Here is a 23,947-nt window from a genome sequence, read left to right as displayed (position 1 = left end):
CCTTGTCTTTTTCACATTCACAGATGTCGGTGTGCACTAAAAACTGTTCTGGGCAACCAGATTAAGGCTTTAGCTGAATCTGCTGTTGCCTACTGCTTCCAATTGCTAATGTAGTCACTCCAATCAGCATTAGGCTTTGCTGAGCCAGCAGCTTTGGAACAGCTCCATCTGCTCTCCAGGACCCTTGGCTGGCTTTGGGGCAGAGCTGGGGAGCTGGGATTACCCTCCCTAGTGCAGCAATCCAGAGTGCCCTGGGTGCGGTAGGAAAACGTGCTTCTCCAGAAGGTCAGGATTTGCATTTTGAACCTCACGTGCAACCTTTATTAAATGTATAAAGACCCCAGACTTCTAATTGCTTTGTTTCAGGGTCCAAATATCCAGTTCCTTTTGTTGTGCAATGTAACAGGAGCAGTGTCTGAATATGGCTTGTGGGCTGGTACTGATACTCCAGAATTGTCAGGTGTGCTTTGTGGACTGAAAATATTTTGAAACGAAGAGGGGCAGGTACCACTGTTGGTGCAGAGCAGGCCCGTGGAGATGTTGAGATGAGAACAGTGCTGGATGAATGCCTTGCTCTGGAAGTACTCTTAAAATTGCCTTTTCTCCTCCTCCAGTATTCTAGATTAAACCCAAAGCCTGAGCCAAGATCTTTTAACCTACATCTCTTCCCTTGTTTGACTTAATTGGCTTGTGTGTGCCCCAGTGTTGCACTCTGAGGAATAACTGATTGAATTCAGGATCTCCCTTTCCATCTCTGAAGGCAACAACTATGCATGTTCTTTCCTGCTGTGCTGTGTCATGCCAGCCCTCACCCATCTCACATTCCTGACGTTGCTGGCCCCTGGGCTGATGGCAGCCCTGCTTCCCAGATGTTGTCACGTACTGCTTGGCAGCAGCTGAAATGTGTCGATTAAAGCTAGGTCTGGCCAGGAGAGTGGCTGCTGACGCAAAAAAACATGAATCAGCCTCTATTAGGGGATAAGAATGTAGATTTGTTTGGTTTGGGGGAAAGGGGAGAGGAAGTGGAAGGGAAGTTTAGATGGAAAAAGAGAAGGGGGAGGGAGAAGATGCTTTCAAGTGGGGCTGATAAGATGCAGAAAATTGGGAAGCCTGGGTTGACTAAGAAGGACAAGTAAATGTAGGGGACAGGAGAAAAACATGCTGACGTTTCTGAACGTAAGGCAATTAATTTTTTATTTGACAGAAGCAAAGTCCTCAGGCAGCACAGTGTATAAATAAGAACAGTCCCTACCCTAGTGCTCGCAGGGCTGTCTGTGTGAGGGATGGCCACCGGGACGTTTTCCTCTCTACAGGGATTGTTTTATATCTAATCTGGAAAAAAGGAGACACATCTGGGAAAGAAAAAAAGGTATGTTGACTGCTGGAAAAATGCAGATCCAGATGACTTCATTCTTTGAGTTGACATACTGCAGTCTAAGCATGGTTTTCCTCCACAGTATAAGTCTCTAAATGTTCAAATGTCTATTAATTGTCTAGCTGTAGTGTAGCTAATAGCCAGGGTTCAATTTTCTCTTGCAAAATAGCATGCATTTACATTTATTGCAAGAGATTGGAAAACATTACTGCGAATATCTTGTTTCTCTGAGCCTCGTCCATACCATAGCAGTGGTGCTCCTCTAGTGTAGATTTGATTGTAATCAGTGCAGTCAGCTCTTACATTTGTTAAAGCATTACATAAGAATGACGCTTTCCTCCCAAGTGGGGCTGGTGTTTCGGTGCTTCTGTGCTGATACATTACAACAGGATCTTTTTAATTTTCCTCCCACTCCTGCCACACTGTGGACCTGCATGCATGATTTGCATGGCTGGCTTGGCTCCTTTGCTGCCTTGCCCGAACTCCGTGGCTGTGTAGCTGTATCCTTCCCTTGACCCTGGGTGCCAGATGCTGCTGCCAAACCCCACAGTTAATGGCTCTGCTCCTCAGTTCCCCTTCTGTAAAATCATGGGTGTTGTGGGTTTGGGGAGAACTGACTGACTCACTAGAGTGGCGAGGGTAATAGGAAAATGCCTGTGAAGAAGTTTCTGGTTCTAGAGCAGGGCTTGAATGACAAATAAGGCACTGGCCGAACACTGATGAATGAGGATAATACTGAATAGCTATTTCCTTTATTGAGCATCATCCATTCTGGGCACTCGGCAAGGCAGCTGACTCAGGAAAAAAAAAAGTCAGCATTTGTATAGCTTGATGTGGAATTATTATGCACAGAAGCTCTGGAGAAGGAACAGGCACCCAGATTTTAGGTTTTTCTTTAGTGTGAGTGCTTGAATTCATGTATCAATAATGTTCTTCTGTTGCTGTTGTATCGTATATTTATATGCTTGTGTACTTAATACCATAAAGTTGCTGGAAAGATGTTTAGAAGTGTGATTCTAGAGTTCTCTGGTCTGAGCTACCAGCAGTCCCAAAGAAATTCCCCCCAATGTATTATTTATAAAAGCAAAGGTTCATTTTAAGTCAATATCTTGATTTTACTTTTTTTTACTGTCTCGAGTGAACAAAGCTAATGAAAGTTCCCAAGCATCATCACATCAGAGGAGACTTCCCTTATGTAGACAAGCTGTTTGAAACATCTAGGTGAATAAACTGGGGGGAACAAACAAAGTAGCAGTGGAGACAGTCTTGGGTAGCTGCAGACATTACCTACAAGCCCTGGAAACTGATGCTAGATCTACAATGGCTTTTTCTCTGCTCCTCGTTTGCAATGGCTCGTTGGTAATAGCATATTGTGCTGCCCAAGGCGGAAGGGGACCTGTTCCTCTTCTCTCCAGGAGGCTCCTTACCACTGTTGGTGGTGCAAATGCCACCAGCTGAGGCAGATGGCCACCAGTGGCTCCTGGCTCAAAGATGCTGTGTGTAACATTTTCTAACACTTCCCACAGCCAGATTCCCTTCAGAAGGGAAGTCAGGCAGCAGAGTTGTAGCAAGTGGTGACATTCAAGTGTAGAGCTAAGGAGGCAACCTGCTGCCCATGCCCTGGCTGAGGGACCTCAGTGGGCTTCCAGGACAGGCTTCACACTCAGACATGGCTCAAAGCAATGCAGTGGTCTCTGCCCGCTTGGGCACTGGATAAGGCTGGGGATAGCGAGGGTTTGTTGCAAGCATCGCATCCAGTGCTGCATCTCCAAGGTCATGGCTGATGCCCCTGTTGGGATATTGTATAGAAGGATGCAGGCCTGAAAGGGATCTCTATCATATGGCAAAATTAGGAGGGATGGAGATGAACTCAGCAGTGGAAAGGAGCAATAGGAAAAGCCAGAATTATCCAAAGTGTTGTGCAAATGGCTCTCACAAACCCTTGAAAGAAAAGGCAGAAATTGTGCTTCTGTAGGTTGCTTGAAGTGATGGAGCGGTGAGGTGTTTCACCAGCCTGGAGACTGTGTGTGAGCTTTGAGTCCAAGTGAAGCCACAGCCCTGAAGGACTTATCACCCTATCCTGGTCTCTCAGTTCTTTTCTGTTTAGGGCTTGTGCAGCCGGCGGTGTTGTAATTCTTACAGGCTTATGATTTTGCATCTGTCCGTACAGAGACACTTGTAAAGAGACATCATTCCCTCTACAGGGAAGCAGCTGCAGGCACTGCAGTCTGATCCTGGGAAAGGGGGTGTAAGTACTCCAGGCAGCAACTTTACTTGTGCTATATATGTTTTTTGGCATCACTGTTGATCCTTCTCTCTGAGATTCTCTATGTGCTTATGCTGATGGAGGTTCATGGGATGGTGAGAAGAGCAATGCCCATCACTGGTCCTGTGGTGATGTAGCAAGAGGAAACTTGAGTTTCTAACTCCTTGTTCATTTTTTCCCAGCAGTGATTTGTATTTCCTCTTACTCTTTTGATAACCTCATCCTTGAGGCCTGGCTGGATGTTGTACTGTTTGACTGTCTGCAGCGCGTGGTGGTTGTAAGGAGGCTGGGCTGGCCAGCAGGTTACTGATCTTAGTCCTGAAAATATTTTAGTAGAAGTTGTGTGAAACATCTGGGGAGTTGGGGGAGAGAGAATGTAATGACTCACTTGGAGCACGCTGGCTATGACCCCTGTGCTATAAATATAGCCATAAAACATGCTTTGTTTGAATAAACAGCACAATCTGCAACAGCATCACCAGTGCTTTTCTGGTACCCATTGTGCAGGAACACTTAGACCAGTCTCTGTGGTTGTGGTTTGCTTTCTTTCTGTCAATTGCAATTAGCCAAATTCAGCAACGTTTGCCACTGAGGGGCTCAGTGCTATACTGCTACTCTTACAGCAATATGGATTTTGCTTGGCATAAAAGATGACGTAAAAACCCTGCAGGGCAGGAAGAAATGACTCGGCACAACAGTTCTGTCCCTTCTAATCAGATTTGTGCTATGCTCCACTTATGCTGTGGTCTAAACGAGCTTCTCCATGCTCTCTCCATACTCCTCCCCCTCAAGCCCAGTCCTTAAAAGTCCCAAGCATCAGCCCATTCATACAACTGCCCTTCACATCTTCTGCTTCTCCTTAAGCTTTCTCCTGGCCCTTCCATTGAGGTGTCTGTCTTGCTCTTCCCAGCAAGATCTCTACCTGCCAAGCACCTCTGGGACTCCTTGGCTGATCCTGCCTTTCCACTTGGCACTCTCCTCATTGCTGTAGTCTGGAGCTGCAGCTCATCAGGTTAGTGGGTAAGTGAAAATTGCCTGGCCCTTGGATTTCTCTGGCCTCCCAAGTGCTAGCAGAGACCTTCAGTTTGCCTCTTCCAGCTCAGGGAAGTCAGCAATCCTGCCTTTGTTTTCTGCCTTCTGCCATGACACTTCTCCACCTGGTGAAAAGAGATGTTCTCTGACTTTTTCCTAGAGCTCTGTGTTCAGCCTAGCTGTGCTTTCATGCTGCAAGGCAACTGGCATGCTGCGTTCTGTGCTCCTTGTGTGAAATGTGGATGTGCAAGTTCACAGGGTTTCCTTGCTCCTTCCTTGATACACAATCAGCTTGAGGTTTTAGGAATGCTGGATTTAACTAAAAATAGTCCAGACAATTCAGTGGGCCATGACAGATTCCTCCTTCCCAAGAGAACTAGCTTTGTTCTGAGATGGAGCCAAGGGTCAAGTAAAAAAAAAATATTGGGAAAAAAGCTTAATTGTGGATTAGAAATTATTGTTTACAGATGATTTCTTTGACTGTTTTGCTTCTCCAGGCTCAGGCAGACTTTGGTTTGTGCTGGTTAGGTACTTGCTACCTTGAGGCCTTTCCTTCTGTGCTTTCACCTGTGTCTAGGAAGGTGTTAAGAAACTTCTTTTAATTAGAAGCAAGGCAATTATTAGGAGGTCTTTTTTGTGGCCTGCATGGATAGAGCTTACTAATGATAAGAATCGGGAAGCGAACATTTCTTTCCTCTACACTGTATTTCTGTTGGATACTGAGCCATGATGCTGTCCTCCATTTCTGGAGCAGCGAAAAGGCTGCACTTGGAGCTTGCCTCTCTGACAGTAAGAGATCTATGAGATTCATATAGAGCTTTCCTACTTCTGCTGCAATTACAGTAAGGAACAAAATTGCAACGAATCTTCTTTGAGAGGATTCTTTCTGCTCCTGTGAAATAGCAGTTTTGGCACTGAAAGTCTAAGTTCTGTGGAGGAATCACCATTTCAGCCTGTGCTGTTCAAACAGAGAAAAAAAATCCACTAGTCACCACTAATTAATTTTATTTTGAAATATTTACTTGGACTGAAGTAGTAGCTGCTCTTAAGTCTTTAAAGGATTAGCTGCCTGTTAGTCTTTCGTGCCTGCAACCATTTATTTAAGCTGTTGCTGTAAATCATGCTGTTAACCTGTCGTGCAAGGTTTTAACCTTTCTTTCCTTGTCAGTGGGAAATGCGTGGTACATATGGTCTTGCTGATGTGGTAGTGGGAAGTTAATACATCTGCAGTCAGGTATTCTGGGTTCTTTCCCCAGCCTCTTGAAGGAGGGGAAAGACAGAAAATTAATATAGTAATAATTGTCTACTTTAGGATATTGCAAAGCCTATTGAGGGGCTGTAAAAAGTGTAGGGAACATGAGTATTTGCAAATGCATCCTACCCCCTGCCTCTGTGCTTTTCCACGTGTTGTTACCAGGGCAAATAATTCCTCTCCCTCCTGCTGAACTGTCAGATAGGATGCAGCATTTCCATTGCGCTCCATCCTGATGTTTGCTTGCATTTGTCATACCACGTTGCATCATGTTTAACGCAAGTGGTCAAAGCAATCGACCAAAACCCAGCTGCCAGGGGAGGGTTTGCTCACGCAAGAGCATTAGTTTCTGAGCTAAAAGCTGTGTTTAGCAAAGGAAATGTCTGGCAGATCTAGAAAGAATCCTTGAAGAAAGCTGAGAACTCATCTCAGCAAGGATTATTTCTTCCTCTTACACATGTGGTGTATTTAGGGCTAAAGGGAAAGATCTCAGGTCCTTAAAGCTACAAATACTAATTAGCATCACCATATAATTTTCTAGCAGTTGTTCTCATTAATATGTCATGAGAAAAAGTCTACCAGCTCCTATAATACTCATTTTTCTTGTCTCTGAACACTAACAGTTCATGTCGCAGCATGACTTCTTCACTGCTATTTTGGGTGGTTCTTTTCCAGACAAATGTCTTATTTTCTCTGTATTTGATACTGCAGGTCAAGTGAATCCTCTCTGCCTTTTATTGCATGAGAACAGAGGCAGGACTGTAACATGGCCAGTTCAAATGTATGCCTAAAAATAGGCCAGTGGGTGGTCTCCAACTTCACATACAAAAAATGTATTTGTAAAGATTTCTTTTTGTTGGGTGACCGCATTTCAAATTGCTAAGATGACACTTCAAAGTTCAACTTACAAACGGCTCGTGTTTTAATCCTCCCCATGAAACAAAGGAGACTATCTTTGACTTGCATCTGCAGTTGGCTGAGACAGTGAATGCATGAAGCTGGCAGCCTGCTGCACTCCTGGGAGTTTATCATCCCTTTAGCAGGGTCAGCGCACTAGGGTGCTGTCCTGGTCCGATGCTTCCCACCCTGTCAATGGGGCATGCGCCCAGGTCTCAGGAGAGAGTTAAGGGCAGGATGACATCCCTTCTTGCACCTCTGCTGTAGGTAGGGAAAATTACTTAATGGTGGCAAGGTGGGCCAGAGCCTGCAAGAACACTTCAGTGACACTGTATAGGACTCTTTGGCACTGATTATGAGTAGTGGAGAGGTGGCACTTTAGGCAGGGAAGGAGTTAACAAAATAAAGGGCAATTTGTAGGGGAGAAGTTGGAGTTCATTGTTCCAGGCCCTGCTGTGCATTTCCTTTTTATCCTTTTATCTCAGAGTCTTGGCTCTCATTATAAAAGGGGCTGCTAGTCCTTCCTCTTCCTATTTTTATTTAGACGGTGAGCCCTTCAAGGCATGGACTGTACCTTAACCTGTGTGCAGCGGCACAGTGGGAAAGCTCTGTGGGTAGAGAACTATAAATAGAGAGCCTGTCCAGCCCTGTGGCATCCATGCTTGCTATAATTGCCTGGTTTGCACTCCTGTGACAAGTGTTAGTTCAGCTGTCAGGGAAAGAAGGAACTGAAAAGTACTGCCACAGACAGTTTCCAGCTCTCAAGTTGCCTGTTGAGCTTCAGTTTGGGCCCAGTTCTCCCTCCTGTCTCAGCGAGTTCTTTCTTCTAGCCATGTGTGAGTGATGATTCCCGGCATCTACCCAGTGTGATTTGGACAGTTCAGTTTCAGAAGCAGCTTTGTAGAGGGCTTGTTGTGGTGCTGCCTATTTGGATCCTTAACTCATGCTTCAGCACCATGCTCATTTATTTTGTCTTTTGCCACTTGCTAGAGGAGGTTGATTCTACAGCAATCGCTTTGCTATCATTCCCGACATCACTGTGTGGTTTTGTTACTATATGCTTACAGGAGGAATTAAATGAGTCATGAGGAGATAGCGGATAAAAGGAATGACAACATCCAAGACCATCCTTCCTCTCTGGACAGATTGTGGATGTTCTTTCAGAATGGCTTGCAAGTGGGTTCAAGCAATGAAAGTTTAAACTGAGGATTTTCTCTATCACTTCTCTGCTGAGATGAGTAAGCAACCACAAGGGTGCTGCTGCCTGTTCCTTGCAAAGGAAAGGATTTTCATTTGAACTTGCAGTGAAGGTGGCTTAAGAAAACCTGTCTTATTCTGTGCTACAAAATTCTTCTAATGGACTTAATTTTGTGCACCATGTCCACACCCTTTTGGAAGGGGAAATAAGTTGCTCTGGTCCTGCCTATACACATCTGTTAACAGAAGCTGCCATTTATTGCTGCAGCTTTGAACAACAGCTGCTCATGAACTTGATGTAAGGTGGCAAAACCCACCTTGTCTCAGGCTTGGAGACCATCTCTCCAAATGACATAGGCTTCATCTGATGGGTAGCTGCAAGCAAAAAGCCAGTGTGAATGTGCACTGGTAAAGCAAAAATGTCAGGAGCTGTCAGCCATGGGCTCTTGCAGTGCCGTTTCTGCTGCCACAACATCTCGGAGTCAGGAGATGAGGCTCCAGCAATTCAGCAGTATTCGCAGCTAGAACCTGGCAGAAAAAGAGAAGAGGGAGGATAAATGCATGCCTTTTTCCTGGCCTCCTCCTGTTCCCACCCTTCCCAAGATGTAAGGACTCTCCCTTGGCTAATTTCAGGGGCTATGCTTTTGAAAAGAGGACTGGGAATGAACTCTGCAAGGTGACTAAGCCCATCTCCTCCTTCCTCCTGACTCAGCAAGTTAAATCTCATCTATTTGGTACAGCCCCCAAGGTACCAGACATAACAGCATCAAGAAAATTAGCTTCTCATCCAAAGCATGAGCTGTCCAGTTGAGTTAGTGTTACTGTAAGTGTTCATTACTCTTCCTTCCTTATATTCACTGATAATGTTTGGATGAATACCGTGTGGCCAATGAGCAACCCTATAGTGAGAAGCACAGGAACCTCTTCTGGGTTGTTTGTACTGTGCTGGCTGCCAGAATCTGGTCTCCACTTACAAAATATTTTGCATATACAAAGGTGAAGGAAGGTCTACTCTCTCTAAAAGCTACCAGAGGTAAAACTATCAAGATACAAACAGCAGGGATCCAACAGTTCTGCAACTATGCAGATTTTTTTTCTCCTGCTCCCTTATTGATTTATTACATGAATTCAGGCAACTGTAACTTTGCAACCCCTGCTATTTATTTTTCTATATAGCAAGCACAGCAGTACATCTGCCTCTTGGATCGCTGACTGAAGCTTCAGTAATTTGAGTACTTGGACCAAAGTAGTCTGAGATCCTTGAACCAAAAGCCCTATTTGCTATTAAGAGCACTTTGCATTAATTACATTTAATAGAATTCTTCCTGGGTCTTCCTACCTCCATTTTGCAGGACTGAGGATTTAGCTCAGATGACAGACCAGGAACCAAGTTGTTCAGTTTTAGAAATAGTTCTTAGAGTTAACAAAAAAATTATTTCTTTCTATTTCCATATAACATTGCGGGGGGGGAACAGCAATCAACTCATGATTGTCCCCAAGATAAATTACAAATTTATGTAGGTCAAGGAACCTGAGGTGGTGTTTTCCACTAGGTGGTGGTAGACAGCATTTTTTAAAAAGGGTTATTCACTCTTGCTCTCTTTACCGTATAGAATAGAAACCCAGGGGTCTGCCCAGTTCAGTATTCTTTGCCCCTTACAGTTACTACTTCATATTCCAGAGGAAGAAGCAGAAACATCACTCCTGGTGAGCTGTTAAACTTTTTTTGCCTTTTCTGGGGGAGTTTTCTTTCACCTCCTAGGCAGCTGTTGAAATACAAAGGGTTTAATTTTTATTTTGTGTAATCCAGTAAAAGATATTCCTCTTATCAATATACTTGTGTGCTGGGTTCTTAACTCCTGGACTCCATCTGTGGGTTTCACATAAAATATTGTTAATCTGATGTAAGGCAGACTGGTTTTTTTAATTTTCTTGGTTTATGTTGTAAAAAAAAACCAAAACAAAACAAAAACAAACAAAAAAAACCCAAAAAACCCAACACACCAAGGAAACAAGATCAGAAATTGGAAATGAGCTATGGATCCCAGGCCCAAAACAATACAATCATCCCTGGATATAACAGGATGTGAAGTTTTGATCTGGTCTTTTGGAGATCCTGTACTCAGATCAATGATTCATGTCCCAGTTGAGGCAACACTTTGGTTTAAAATGGAAATTTTGAGTAAACAGAAGAGATGCCAGCCAAAAACATTTCAGCGTTTAAATTTATGCCAGTAAAAATGTACATGCTGCATCTCAAGAAAACCCTGACCTTCTGTAGGCCTGTCCTTACCATTTTATTTATACAGAGCCATGAAGAAACAAACAAAATAAAGCTGGTGTGCTTGGGGAACGTACTCATTAAAGGTTGCCTCAGATTATCGCAATGGTATTGTGTTCTCTGGCTGCAGAGAAGGACACATGGCCCAGGCTAAAGGCTCAGCTGTCCCACAACACTATCTCTTTATGGAGACTTTTAGCTCCACATGGGCACAACCTTACCACAACATAAAGTCCCTACTTGCATGCTGTTGTGGAGATGTTGTAGTGATTCAGGCTGGCAAATATCACAAAGCACTATTTGCTGATGCACTCTCTAGCTGTTACTACTGTGATTACATTAATACTATAATATTTGTCCTGCATCATGAAAGCAAGCATAATGACTGATGAGTACAAAGAACAGAGGGAGGAACTGGGACTCCAGGACTGTAGTCTTAGCTAAAGAAAGTCAGTGTTACAGAAATTTAGGCTGGTTGGGGCAATTACAGGAGGAATTCAGGCTATATATTTTTGATGGATGGGTATTTTACACTGGTTGAATGGGGAGGACTGGCATAAGCCTTCTATTGTGACTAATTGCCTAGATCCAGCAACACCTTAACTTCTTCAGGTAAATCTCCGAGTAAGCTTTGAGGAACTCAGATAATCTCCTAGATTAGGTGTAGCATAGAAAAGAAAATAGTGAAAGGAATGTGTCGTCTTTAGAACTTCACAGGTCTGCACACTAAATGATTAATGACTGCTAATTTCTCTTCATAGCGTTGCTATGAAGGACAGCACATGCACATCCTGTGTCTCTGATTCTTCCAACTTCTTTTATAGTCCAGTGAATCATTCAGGCGGAAAGTGATTGAATGTTTTTATAGATACCTAATGGTTCTTCACTACATTTTAGTAACAGAAATGATATATGCCAATAATGCCAGTAAAATTATTTTTACTTCTACAGCAGGACAGTGTGACAGCATAAAATGGGCTTCAGATCCCTGAGTGAGTGAAATGCTGGGTTATTTTCTGAAACTTTACAGCACAGAAGGCCACCTAGAAGGTAATTTATCTGTTTAAGAGGAACAAAGGCCTGAAAAATGCTTTGCTGGGTTTGAGCCTGTGGTTCCAGGGGGTCTAGCTATGTCAAATTCAATTTTCAGAGCGCTAAATCCACCTTTATCATCTTTCCCCTGCTTGTCCTTGGGATTATCACAATCCCAAGGTCTCTTTATCTGTTAAATTTCAATCTGACTGATGCACGCATCTGGACTTCCCACCTGCAGATCTCTTGCCATATTACCTGTATTTCACTCTGCCATCTTCCACTGGGGCAGGGCAGGTTAGGAAATTATACCGCTTAAAAAAAAATAATATAGAGCTGTGTCTTTGCCAATGATTCCTGAACACAGGAAGTCCTTGTAGGGAGACTGCATCACTGAATACATATGATCCATCTTCCTGTACAAACTCCTGTCAACAGTGGAACTGCTGCAGTCTCAATCAATCTTGCATTACTAAAATGTCCCTTACATCACGGCTCCATGCTCCTCTACCCTAACAAACAAAGGCTATTAACATTTAAAAGCTGCACTAACTCTATATGTTTGGGATAAGGCCAGGTATTGAATAATGCTAAGGGATCAATATTCATAATCTAGAGCAGCAGAATAGGTATGTTGTGACTTATCCATGTCCTATATAGTTCTCCATATGGTTCATTTGAAAGCCTTTTAGAAGCTTAACGAGGAGAGTATTGCAGTGAATGTGGAAAAAATTATGCATGAGGGTAAGAAGCACAAATGCTCCAGAGGCCTCATAGGGCCTATGGTCTTAAACTAAGCTCCTGGGTTTTAATGGGATCTGACGAAACCTTCTTTATTAGGGGCAGCAGGATGGAAGGGCTCGGACAGCTGGCGAACAAGTACTGGGTAAACATTCCCGGTAGCCAAACTCTGCGCAAACAGCAACTATTAAGGCAAAGACCTGAAAGATCAACAAAGAATTGCAGGTCTGGGTAAAATGGTGCAATGGATTACGATTAGTGTCACTGGTCTGGGGAGCACAGGCTTTCCTATCGATTTACAGCTGTGAGGCACCATAATCAAATAACGAAGGGGGCTCGTGAGGGAGAAGGCTGAGCATCAGTCAATATTATCTCAAGGACACCTACTGTAAATTAGCAGGCTGATGTTTGTAGCATGGTTTCGTTGTGGGGAGAAAAGGTAGAAATTACTGGAGGAGGTTCCAAGGGCTCAGCCCTGGCTTCCCAGAAAAGCATTGAGCAGCAAAAGGTTCTGTGAGCCGGCTGGCACTGGGCACGTCCAAGAACTGCATGTACTGGAAACGGCAGAAGCCAAATTAAAGCGAGTTAAGGTTATCAAAACCCATTAGGAATTTCAGACTTTGCTGACAGAGGTGGTGCCCATCTTTGGTACGGGGTATCAAAGTGGCAGATATCTGTGCTGTGTTTGAGAACACCCAGCTCCATGCGCTGGTGGAGGATCATGTCAGATTTGCACTGTCCCACCAGCCCGAAAGCTGTGAGAATCTCAGAAAAGTGAGATTTTTTAGCAAGAGGGGCGTGCGCGTGGTGGAGGTGTCATCTTCTGGGGGGCTCAACTTCCTTAGCCTTCCTCTTTTTTTTTTTTTTCTGCCCCCCTAGGCTCACTCTTCTATTGTAAAACCTGGATTTCTCCTAAAAGAAATGAATAATAAAATAACCAAACCTCGGAAAGGGCCAGGGCTGAGGGCAGCCTGTGGTGACACCAGGCAAGCGCCATTTTCCTGGGGGCTGGGGAAGGACACCCCCGCCCCCAGACGAGGGGTCGATCCCCGCTGAGGGGCCGGGAGCCCTCCTCGTCCCCCCGGCCCGGCCCGGCGCTCGGGCCACCCACCGCCCCGGAAGCGGCCATGGCGGCCGGGCCCTGAGGGGAGAAGGGCGGGCGGTTAGCGGCGGGCGCCATCTTGTCGGGGGCGGAGCGGGGCCCGGCCCGCCCCGTGCTCTGCCTGCCGGGGCGGCCCCGGCCCCGCCGCACTCGCCGCTGCCGACCGAGCGGAGCGGAGCCGAGCCGCAGCCCCCAGCGCCATTGCCGCCTTCAGCCCGCTATGGCAGGTGAGCCCGTTCTCCTTCTCCTCCTCCTCCTCCTCCTCCTCCCGCGGGCAAGGCGCGGCCTTTCGCCCGCCCTGCCGGAGAAGCCCCGCCGGCGCCTCCCCCGCCGCGCTCTCCCCTCAGCCCGCCGCGGTCATTGCTCTCGCCTCCCGCCCGCTGTCACCTCCATCCCGGCCCCCCGCCGGCGCCTGAGAGCCGCCCTCCATCCCCAGACAGCCGGGGCTCGCCCCTTCCTCCTTTCCGGGGAGGTGGGTCGGGGCTCCCCGGCAGCCTCCACCATGTTGCCCGGCCGCCTTTCACCTTGGCAGCGCGGCTCCTGCCCCTCCTGCGCCGTCCGTACCTCTCCCCCCTCTCCCTTTTATTTTCCGTATTAAAACCCTTCCACGTTCTCCGTGCCGGCGGTTTTTTTGGGCTCGGCATCGCCTCCAGCCCGTGCTGGGTGGAGGGGAAGGGGGCACCTACCCGGGGCACGGCCTGGGCGGCCGCGGGAGGGGGAGATGCCTGAGGTGGGCACCTGCGGCGGGATCACCTGCCCTGCGAGGCAGAGACGGGGATGGGGATTTATCCGTGGGGGTGGGGGTGGTATTGTCTCTGTTCCATGGAGATCACCTGTATTTTTTAATCTTTTTTTCTTTACTCTGCAACAAAATGGGTGGCAGAGCCGTAAGCTTGCAAATGGGATGGAGAAATGCAGGTTAATTCTCCCCTGGTCCTGAAGGGGTGGCCTCGCTTTCTTGTCTGATCCCGTTCTCGTGATACGCTTTGAGGTTGGGTTGTTTTTTATTTTCCTCCTTTTTATTTATTTGCTTGCTTTTTTGTTGGATTTTTTCTTTTTTTCAGTGCAGATCGAGACAGTAAATATTTCAGTTTTCTGCTTTTGGCTTGCGAGCCCCGTTCGGTATCGTGCGTGGTTTTCTTTTGTTTTAAGGTACGTTTTGGGTAGAAATAAGTGATGTAGGTAGCGCAGAAAATGCCCGAACAAAGCTTGTTGAAAGCCTTCGATTAGGTTTCTTTACTTAACGGATAACAACTAACTACCTACACCGTGCATTTCTGTTGTTAGTAGGTTTTGCCTTTTTTCATAAAAGATGGGAATGCAGGCAGAGGCTTGTACAGTTTCATTCCTATCCTTTCATTTTGGAGTCGTCATTGTAATTTTGTAGACTAGGAAGACAAACACTTAATGCAGTTTGGGGTCTCATGCAGCGTGTCCCTTAACCTGGCCAGGTAAGTGCAGGCAGGGGCTGACCCCGAAAGCGAGCTGCAGGCAGAGCCAGTAGAAGATTCTGGCAGGAAAGGGAAATCCCCAGATATATTTAAGACAAGGTAAAGACCTTGCATGTTAATTTTTCCATCTTATCATTTGCTCTATGCAGCTGACTCTCTTAGTGTGAGTTCACTGCCAGGTAAACGGTGGGCTCCCTGTTGCTGTTGAACTTGACCACCTGAAATAAAAATACCAAATGCTCTGTTTTCACAGGGAGCTGAGTATGTCTGTGTATCCTCGCTGCAGCGCAGTGTTGCCATACTTGAGCGAGCTTTAAATTACCCAGTTTAAGCTTTAAAAAAAAAAAAAAAAGCTGTTTTGGGTAGTGGTTTTACTGGCAGCTGGAGTTTGATGCAGGCTGTAAAACCTGGCAGAGAAGCAGAACAAATACTGGAGCGATTAGCTACTGATGTGCTGCACACTGCCAGAGCTGGACTTAATGCTGCACACCTTGATCTGCCTAGTGATTTCACTATAGATAAAGGATTATTGCAACAAGTAGCTCAGGTTAGTAAACTGGAAAATAATCCTTGCGATATGTAGAGCAATTGGATTAGTAGTTGATGAGCTCTTATAACCCTGCTCCTAGCTTCGAGTCATGATCCAGATAGCTTGAAACTAGAGCAGCGTTAACATGGAGATGCACTGAAACAAATTCAACCTTGGGCTAGCAATGAGGTTAAACAAGCCCTGAGATTTTTATCATGGATTTAAACAAGCCTTTGGCTCTAGTAAAGATGCAAATAGGAGTTGAAAATGTCTTGTCAGAGCCCTTGGGGATAAGGGAAGGAGTTAAGACTGCGATTCTCAAGGGTGGGTCGTGCTCCTGCTGTTCCTTAACAGGCTGAGTTTGTATGGCTTAAAATCCACCCTAATCTGTCACTTGTCTGTAAGCCCTGCTTTTAGCTAGGTTTAGATTCGGTGAACCGCTTTCTCAAGGCACCTGGCTTTCACATTGAGTAGATGTAAGGAGCTGGATGGAAATAAGGTTCTCTGAGTACAGGCCTCTTGCTCATTCTGCATCTTCAGTACGGAAACAAATCTGAAGGAAGAAAAAGCTTTTCAAATAGTAGGATAATTTGGGCTGCAGGTCGATGAATGTTTCCTTTGGTGACAGCACCAATTTAAGCAGCCCCCATCCATCACTGGCTGCGCACTCCCAGCCTTGCAGTGACCTCTCGGTGGTGCTGGTACCCTTGTATGGATGGCTGCTCAGTCAGTGAGGTCAGGGAGCTTTTTTGGGTTACCCCACAAAAGCCTTGCTTTTATGTTGAAGCCAGATCTGTTTGGAGAATTCTTACCTGCTCCGTCCCCTCCCTGAGCCATGGGTAGAACTGTGTGTGCATGGATGGAGTATGGAGTGGTGTATGCGTATGGGTTTTTTTTTAAAGACTGCTAATATGAGAATTTCTGTCTTTTGTAGTTGAAGCTAATCTCGAGTTGAATTCCAGTGGAGAAATAAAAGGTCGTGTCTTTGTTGGTATTAGTTGGTTGGAGACTCTTTTCTTCTGGGGGAGCTTGAGATAATGGCGGTGTTTGAGGATTTTTTTTTTCCCCCTAACAGAAAACTTTTATGACCGTGGATTTTCCCCGCATTTGTTTAGAAGACTCTGTAGGAGATGCTGCATTTGTATGCAGTTACTATTTCAAAGGTTTTTAAATTAAACCAAGTTGAGTTTTCTTTCTTTGATTCTGTCACTATGTTTCTATTTTTTTTTTCTTCTTGGTATAGCCAAATCTGTCAACTTCCTCAGTGTAATGGACTTTCTTATTGTGCTATGAAGTGGCTTTGTTGTGCTGTTTAGGTTGATTGGAGACGGTTGGAAAATAAATGGGTGAAACTTCACCCATCTTCAGTATGGATTCCTCCAGAAGTGGCTGTTAAGCTGCTCTAATGACCTAATCTGCACTGCAGCAGTTAACCTCTTCTGATCCTAGTGTTTACAGGGGGAAGTCAACTGGCATGCCCTCGGGAGCTATTCCAGTTCATAGCAGATTACAAACCAGCGTCCCATGCAAGGTGATTTTTGGAAGATCTTGTTCTGCTGTAGCTGTTCCTGTCAGTGTCTTTGTGTGAGCCATGTAAGAAAAAAAAAATTGGAAGAAAACTCAAGCCCGAAAAGATTCTGTGGGGCCATTTCTTCAATAGATTTATTTTACTTTTGAACACTTCTTTATGCATTTTTCCTTACAAGAGAAAATGCAGATGGCTTCGCAGAACAGTTTTTCCTCCATTGAAGATGATGTTTCATGTATTGCTTGAAAAATTTATTTGTATGAAGTGTTCTTATTTACGAAGCCTTAGTGGTCATCATGAAATGGTCTGACAGCAGTTACAGTGTGTTTTATTTTACTTAAAAGCTGTAGGAAGAAAATAATGACAGTCACGATGAGTAAAAGGAGATGCATCATGATGTAGTGTAAGGTGGGAATAAAATAAATCATTTAAAATGAAAGCTATTTGCCATGTTCTCTAGCCATTCCCAGGGGCGAAGTGCATTAAGACATTGTGCTAACTTCATGGTACTGCACATAACACTTCTGTCAGTACTGGGGAGCATATTTTCTTTATGGCTAAATATTTCTAGTTGTTATGAGCCATCTTATGACAATGTTTATTTGAAGGCAGAAAAGAAATCTGATGATATTTGGCCATTTCCAGGTTATGGGAAGGAAATGTCTGCTTTTTGAATGTTCTTCTATTAGAGATGAATCTAAATGTGGATTTCTTGCCATGGTAATTTGGCCGTGAAAGGAGTAGAACTATCTCCCTGGGAAAGGGAATTGGGGTGTTGAAACATCGCTGGCACTTGTTGGGGAAAGGAAGTAGGAGGGAGAACTAGGCTTCTAGTTAAGAAGTCTCCTGCTCTAGTTTTATTCCTTGCACTCAACATTAATCTTGGCCAATTCTGTTGCCAAACATAGCAATAAAAATGTGTATGGCATCAGAAATACAGTGTGCCTAGTGATGCACTATGCGTCTGCCATGGTTTTCTAATCCAGTGTGCTCTCAGAGGTTTCACGACTTATTTTTTGGTACTGAATGTTGTCATCAGTCTAGTAAATAGTGAATCATCATTCGCCTTGGGCCTGCAGAGAGCCGTGACTCTTTTCTTGGCTGTGCCGTGGCGCCAGAGTAGAGTTGGGCTGATTGGGGTTTGAAAACTCTGGGTTGGTGTCGGGAAGGACAAATTGGTGGCCGAGGTTCCTGCCAGGCTGTTGCGAGGCAGTCCCAAAGCACACGTTTTGGTTGTTTCCAGCCTACGCAGCGGGAATGTATTGAAATACTCTTTGACCTATCCAACAACTCCATTTTGTCATTTGCAGAGGAATGGCTGGGCTTGAGGTAATTGTAAAACTACTTTTTAACGGGTTTATAATTAGAAATTCAGTGATCTAAATCTCCTTATGTCTCAGTTCTCAGGCCAGAAGATGAAAGTGCTGGTTATGGAGGGCCGGGGGGAATGCAGTTACCATCCAAGTGTCTGGTCTTACTTTTTTTTAAAACTGCTTCAGGAGAGAATAAACTTTGTCCTATTCAGGCGAAAGGGAATTTCCAGAATTTCTTCTCACCACATTCAGGCAGCCAGGTTATTTTATTCTTCCCCCAAAACCTTCGTCACTAAGCACGTAATAAAATTGATGTGCGTTGGTAAGAGTGTGTCATGTGGACCTTAGAATGATAGTATAGCTAGATTTTAGCTTGCATATTATGGTGACCAATAAATCTTTCTCCTCTGAATGAGTGATGTTTTGATCTTGTACTTGCGTCAGCAAAATGCCTGAGAAAACAAGCTCTGTCTGATAGTTGTATTTTTAGGAGCAGATGGGAGCAGATTAGTCCAGTTGTAATTGTGTTTGAGGAGCTGTTTGAGCAGCATGGTACTTGTGAGTATTTTTGAACTTTCAGGCTCTGTGTGGTATGAAAGCAATAACTGAACTTTTTTATGCGTGTTTGGATTTAACCAGGATTTGCTTGTTATCTCCTTTGTGATAAAAGGGATTGTTTTCATTCGGTACCTGTTTCCTTTACACTTGCTTTAGATTAAAATTGCTTGAAGTATGGGCTCAAATTAGTATAAATGGTGAAGGAGAGGTTGACTCACCATTATTTTGTTTTTGACTGTTTTGAAATGTAGTGACTCACTGAACGGATTTCAAACGGCTGCGTGTCCCCCAAATTTGTTGTGTGAATTTATTTTTAAATCGAACTATTGCAGTGCTTGTGTCATTGAACAGTTGGCTGAAGCGTTTTGAGAATGCATGGTAGACAGCAGCGCTGGCTTAGCAGGAAAGTAAGTAAAAAGCGACTTCAGGGGGGTTTTATGCACTTAGATTCCTGAGCATTAACCTCGTGTGTGGATGCTTTGAATAGTTTGGACTCTAAATGTAGCAACGCATTTTAATTGTATTTACTCTTATTTTGCATGGCCATGAAATTGCAGCCTAGGGCAATAAGGCCTATTTTAGTGGTATGCTGGCTATTGGTACACTTGTAAGATTGTAAAAGTTGGGAGAATAAAGTGTGGTTCGGAAGCTTTAATAGGAAGGTACCTTAAACACTCCATCTGGTAAGTGTGCTCTTAGCTGTGTTTATATGATGAGGCGGTTAATGTGCTGTTAGTGAATTTATCCCAGTCTTTCAGTGCTGTGCACGTGGTTGTTGACCTGATGTTAGCAATGAGAAAGAAATGCTGGAAATCTTTGACTGCTGGGGTCTGCCCTTAAGCACATCTTTACAGAGCGCGCTTTCTTTTCTAGCTCAGAAATAGCAATCTGGAGGGTTTCTTTTTTTCTGTCCTTGTTCCTTTTATCACTTACCTGTATTGTCTTATATTTAAGCATACAGCTCAGTGTTGCAGTTTTGTTGTGCTTTTAAAGAAAAAAGTGTGTATATGTTCTCATCACTATTCAAGTTCATATAGAATATCTCAAAACCAGGCATGTGACTCCCTGTCACGACTTTCACTTTTTATTTAGAAGCTTGGAATGGAAATAAAATGCTGCACTGCAAAGTTAGCAACTTCTTTCTTATTTTGTGGGCTGAATAAAATGAAAGCATCCCAGAGCTAATAGTGCTTAATGGACTGTTCTGTGATAAGGTTTGAATTTCCATGGAGTCTTTGAATCCTAATGGCAGGAAAATAAATTCATAAACTCTACAATTTTTGCTGTGTTTATTACTTGCCCTTTGTGTGGGGAATCCTGTATTCAGACCCTTACCATACCTGAGCAAAGAAAACACATCCTTGTTTTTGCCAACGATGTACTCTAAAGCACATACTTGTTTTTGAAGACAATGTACTCTAAAGCACCAGCAGCTTAACAAATAGCAGCTTTCTTTTTTCATTTTTTTTTAATACAAAATGAATTGTTTGTGAAAGTTGAGCTAGATGTTCCTGATGCAAGAAGCATTTGCTTGGTTGTGTTTTAACAGATTGGATTTTTTGATAAAAGCTTAAAGAGTACAGTTTCCTGATGAGCATTTCATTGTATGAAGGGCAAACCAAAGAAATAATTGGGATTCAGACTGACCAGAAAGAAATTGGAGCTCCAGGTCCCTATTCTGTAGGATCAGACTGCAAGACATAATTGTGATATTCTCATACTGTTCTGTGTCCTTTTGTATATGGGAACAATAACAGTTACAGTCGTTAGCTGATATTGGAAATATGTATTTTCATGGGTACCATTTAACTTCGTGTGCAGAATTTTGGGAGATTATGCTGAGCATAATAGTTATTATCAATAAAATTTTATAGGGCTCTGTTCTGGTTTATTCAGACTGTTAGACACTTGTTGGTTACCTCTAGTTTATTTCAACTTACTAGTAGATGCTTTTAAAACTCAAACAAAAAAATTAAGTGGAAGAGGGGGTGGCTTTTTTAATACCCAAGTGTTGTGGTTTTATTGTAGTAAGATAGTGTATCTATTTATTTGCTCTAGCCAGAAACTGAAAATTGAATGGGAACAGCTCAATTTGTGTTGTATTCATTTCAGAACATAGAAAACAGAAAAACTGGCTTGGTATAAATAATAATCTTTAGTGTTGACTGGCCCTATGGCTTGAATTTTCCTGGATTGCTAGTCGCGTACAGAGGTCTATTAAACTGAGTCGGCTCTTACGAGTTGGGCTTTCAAACAGGCTGACGTTTTCATTGTCCATCTGTCTTGTTTGCAAATATCAGAAAAAGCAAAGGATGGAAGCCTGAGCTCTTTCGGAGACGGTACGTGATCCTTCTCATAAAAACATGGATCTAAAAAGCCCCTTCTGCAGAAGGGGAAGAACTGTAATCTTGAGCCCTGGGTACTTGTAAACATCCATTGCTAATGAGTCTTCCTCTTCTTTGGCAGGGATCAAAGACATTTAATGCTTTTCATGAAGATGCCTAATAAGGCACAATTGAATCAAGCAAAGCTGTCAATTAAGCCTTCTATTAAGTTTCTTAGTATAAATGAGCCTAAACCCAAAGTGTTATCTGAGCTCTCCTCCTTGGCTGTTCAGTTTTGGTAAAGATTTTATGATAAGTATTAGCCCAATTTTTAATCTCACTTAGGTGCACTGTTCCTTGCTTTCTAAATCCACTGAATTGTAGACCACAGAACAGTGCACCGAGTGTATTAAGATCCGAGTCTAATTACTGTTTTTGTTCTGGAGGCTGTTGTGACAGATAATGTTTTGTTGAATGGCAGGTAATAGATTTATTATGGAGACAGCACAGCATGTGGGTACCTTCAAAGGAGACTCTATCTGTATTGGTCTCTTCTCCTCTTAATTATTCAAATGAAAAATTTTGTTTGAGGGCAAAATGTATGCCTAAATGATATTACTCCAAATAGTATCAGCAAAGAATTCTCACATTTTAAGCGATGCCAATTAAGTAAGAATAATTGCGATTTTTTTTTTTTAAGTAGTGCTATACAGACATCTGCAAAAGAGGCCTGAAGATGAAGGAATCAGTAAGGTACAATATTGAAACCACAGTGTATTGGCTAAAAAAGGGTCGTTTTACTGGCAAAAATCACAAAGAAGTATTCTACTAAATGTTGCCAAAATACTTTTTTGCAAAAGGCATGTCTTACTAAAAAGCTTTTCTTCAATAAACCATAGTTGGCATAAATATTATTATAAGTAATGTGAACTCTGTCAAAATATTACAGTTTTTTGTGCTTTTCCCGAGCAACCAGTTTGGTATTAAGTGGACTGCTCCATTTCTGACACTTCAGTTGGAGAAGAATTCACTTAGCCTTCTTTAACAGTTTTGTTGCTTGTAGGGATATTTGATGGCATTAATATATATTTAATGCATTCTTAATTAACTGCTTACGTATGGAGAAAAATCTTCAAAGCTATTGGACTAAATTACATCTTGCATCTCTGCGTGGTAACATGTTATGTGACGTACGGGTTGGATGTTAGCTGGGTTTCAACAGGTCCTAGTTACCTCCTGTCTCTACTAATTGTCCCTGTGGAGTCAGAGGACTGAACTGGTGGCATCACATTAACTTCTCAAGCCACGAGCAAGACGTACAAATGCACGTTTATAAGGAAGTAGATGATGATTGGTGTACGTGTAAACACTTTCACCTAAGCCCGTCTGAAACATGAGTACAGGAAGTTAATTAGCAAGTCTGGTTAAACACAAGCCTGTCTCTATAAACACTTCCAGGCTTGTTGTGAAATTAATAAATTAGTAATTGGTTGGCTTAACGTGTGGGAATCAAATGTAGGATTGCATATAGTTGTTTAGTGTGTGGGCAGAGAGTGAGTAGTGCTGGTTTAACTTAAAAATCATTAATGGCAACAATGACTTAATTTTTCCCTGTGGCTATGGGAAACCAAGCTATGCTTAATGACCAAAACTCATGGGACAAACAGTTGGTCAACAGTTATCAGTAGTAATAATGGCATCTATTATTGCTAATATAATTAATAATATCATCTATTATTGCTGTATGGCACCAATAGATGACCTGCTTGTGCCTTGCCTTTTGCCAGTTCCAGTAGAAGGAAATTCTCTTGCCCTTTTGGGGGTTGGCTCCATGTAAGGACTCGAGGGCTCTAAAACTCAGCATGATGACAACTTACTTTTGGGAAGGTATTTGAGCAGATGTGTCAGGATTGCGCTCGCAGCAGTCAGCGTCTGAAGCCAGAAGATACTTGGCCTGCAGAACTGAGGGTGCTGTGTAACACAGCAAAGGCTGCCTGCACAAAAGCACACGAAGAATCATGCTGTCTCTCCCCCTCGGTGCTTGGAAGCCTTGAAACATTTCCTCTACAAGTGGTATAAATTTGCAGATTATTCCCAGGAAAGATTTCTTGAAATAATCTTGAAGGAGTGAAAGGTCACTGAGCAAGGAGGGCATAACTCTCCCAACTGGATAATTAAAAAGAAAATTAAAAAGTGTGCTAAGTTTGAGATTGACTTGTGGCCATGCTTTGAAGATTAAAAGGGCTTTTTTCATTTCAGATGAAGGAGGTTGGGATTGGTGGGAGGAGGAGTTGCGGCTGCTGGAGCAGTTGGGCAGTGCTGTGAAGCTGCATTTGCCGTTTGCTTACTGAACCATGAATGAGGTACCAGGATCACTGAACAGAAGTATGGCTGTCTGCTCTTTCCCCCCCTATTCTAAAACATTCAGTCTTGCAGCTAAATTTTGCAACCTGGCTGCTCACTATTTAGTGCAGGTAGATTTCTAGGCATCTGAGCAAATGGTGTATTGAGTTCAAAACTGTATGAACGTTTTTTGTATAAACAAGTTTTGCCTTTAGGAAATGAAATTAACAGCCACTTCAACTAAAGGATAGAACTTTCCATGTTCTCTGCACAGCCTGTAGCATGATCAGTCTGCTGGTTTTTTCTGTACAGAAATTTAGCCCACACTTTTGAAACTATTTGCAGTCACAAAGATAGAGATATATAGAGAGAGAGATAAAGGTAAAACATGAGTGTGCTAACTAAATAGTAACAGCAAAATAATGCCAAAGTAATACCAAAAAATTACAAAATTGCAGCTTTAGCAGATAACACCAACAGATGTTTCAAGTCTAGACTTAGTATATAAATTTGCATATCTACTCTGTTTTATGATCTGCGGCATTGAATAGGTCAGAGCTGTTGGGCTGATCATGGGTTTTTGCTCGTGGCTAGAACCCGTGACTGCACCTAGGATGTGCTTCTGTTGTCTGGTGTTTGAGAAATTAAGAGATTGAAGTTGTAGATGTGAAGTAGAGTTCCCGATTATAGCTTATTAGGTGTAGGGTTATTAGATACTTGGGCTTA

General features: G+C 43.4%; 1 protein-coding gene across 3 annotated transcripts in view; it reads left to right on the top strand.

The window, feature by feature from the left end:
- Positions 1-4,311: 4,311 nt before the first annotated feature.
- SLC23A2 (solute carrier family 23 member 2) overlaps positions 4,312-23,947 on the top strand; it is a 66,821-nt gene continuing 47,185 nt past the window's right edge. The window contains exon 1 of one of the 3 annotated variants that reach the window (XM_069801182.1): positions 4,312-4,661. The gene's annotated coding sequence lies outside the window, so the exon portion shown is untranslated. Of the gene's footprint in view, positions 4,662-13,265; positions 13,403-23,947 lie in introns of those variants that run through there. The other 2 variants (XM_069801181.1, XM_069801180.1) reach the window with 2 other exon arrangements.

Source organism: Haliaeetus albicilla, chromosome 13 (assembly GCF_947461875.1).
Source record: "Haliaeetus albicilla chromosome 13, bHalAlb1.1, whole genome shotgun sequence".
Taxonomy (NCBI): Eukaryota; Metazoa; Chordata; class Aves; order Accipitriformes; family Accipitridae; genus Haliaeetus; species Haliaeetus albicilla.
Note: the sequence above shows the minus strand (reverse complement) of the source record. Positions and strands in the feature narration are given on the sequence as shown.